Genomic DNA, 2,027 nt, shown 5'->3' with positions numbered 1-2,027 from the left:
TGCCCACTTGGTGTATGTTTGGGCTGAGCTTGAATGTTACACGAGCTGAGGCTTATCTTGGAGTTAAACCCCAAGTTGTAACGTGTTTTGGGCGTTCAACTCTGGTTCGTGATGTGTTTCTGGCGTTTGACTCCAGAATGCAGCATGGAACTGGCGTTGAGCGCCAGTTTATGTCGTCAATTCCCGAATAAAGTATGAACTATTATATATTGCTGGAAAGCTCTGGATGTGTACTTTCCAACGCCATTGAGAGCGTACCATTTTGAGTTCTGTAGCTCCAGAAAATCCATTTCGAGTGAAAGGAGGGCAGATTCCAACAGCATCAGCAGTCCTTTGTCAGCCTTTTATCAGAGTTTTGCTTAGGTCCTTCAATTTCAGCCAGAAAATACCTGAAATCACAGAAAAACACACAAACTCATAGTAAAGTCCAGAAATGTGAATTTAGCATAAAAACTAATGAAAACATCCCTAAAAGTATCTTGAACCTATTAAAAACTACCTAGAAACAATGTCAAAAAGCGTATAAATTATCCGCTCATCATTTTGTAACCTCAGTTGACCTTTTGATATTAGGGTCCCATCGGAAATAGGGCAAAAGGTTGTGAGGACCCCAAATTTCAAACCAGGAACAAGGGTGCAGAATCCGCATCCAAATTGAATCAGGAAGAAGGGTGCAAAATTCGCATCCAAAAAAATGAGCGGAAATAGAGAATGCAGGACTAGAGCAGTTTAGAAGGTAATGTGCCTATTGGAATGTAAAGTACGTGCAACATTAAAGTCATAGGCAGTTAGATCACATGATAATTTGAAGTGTTTGTTTCTAATTGCACAACTGGAGGCATGATCCTATAGCGTTTGGATGTTTTATAGGTTTCACATCAGTGTACTTGTATGTCGAACTCAATAAAGTTGTTATATGAATTTCTCACTGAATGTACACAGGAATGCAAGGAGGCATCTGTTACAAATGGGGACCGTAAGAAACCAGTTGAAACGCCATCAAGGCCATTTGAATCAAAACTTTCTAGAAGCCATACAACGGCGCAAGGGGTGAGTCATCTTCTTGTAGATATAGGTTGGCTTCATGAATTAATTACTCTGATCTCATGTAAATGTTGTTGGGGTTGGATGCCGAATATGGTTTTGTGCTGTGTTAGATGTATTTGATGTTCAAATCTAATTGTATTTGGCATGGATATTGACAGAGTGATATGTAGGTTCTTATAGGAAACAACATAGCCTTTTTACGAATTGAATTTTCTATTGTGGTCATTGATTTGTATGCGAGTTTATAACATAGTTGTTTCTTTCTAAAAACCTGATAACTCAGTGGATATTTGATGCGTGAGCATCTTGTCTATCTTTTCCTAGTGAATTTGCATCTAATTTGTTGAGTTTAATTAAGAATTAATTATATTTTAGCCACTATGGATGCTATTTTGAGTTTTGTGCAATTTTATTTATTTCAGGTAGCATTGGCGGAATTTGATGGAGTTTTTGCAGCACAAGAATCAAAGGAGATGGCTGCGAGGAGTGACGCGCACGCGTGCCTGACGCGTGCGCGGGATCTGGAAGTTTCCACGGTGACGCATGCGCGTGACTGACGCGCACGCGTGAATTGAAGATTTGCTCAGTGACGCGTCTGCGTGACTGGTGCACGAAATTGTGATCATCAATGGCACCATCAACATGGTACGCTCAATTGCAATCTCAACTCTTTATCACAACTTCGCACAACTAACCAGCAAGTGCACTGGGTCGTCCAAGTAATAAACCTTACGCGAGTAAGGGTCGATCCCACGGAGATTGTTGGTATGAAGCAAGCTATGGTCATCTTGTAAATCCTAGTCAGGAGGATTCAAATGGTTATGGAGGATTAATAATTAAAAGATGAATAAAACATAAAATAAAGATAGAGATACTTATGTAATTCATTGGTGAGAATTTCAGATAAGCATATGGAGATGCTTTGTCCCTTCCGTCTCTCTGCTTTCCTACTGTCTTCATCCAATCCTTCTTACTCCTTT

The sequence above is a fragment of the Arachis duranensis genome, chromosome 4 (genome assembly GCF_000817695.3).
Source record: "Arachis duranensis cultivar V14167 chromosome 4, aradu.V14167.gnm2.J7QH, whole genome shotgun sequence".
Taxonomy (NCBI): Eukaryota; Viridiplantae; Streptophyta; class Magnoliopsida; order Fabales; family Fabaceae; genus Arachis; species Arachis duranensis.
This window is presented reverse-complemented; position numbering follows the sequence as displayed.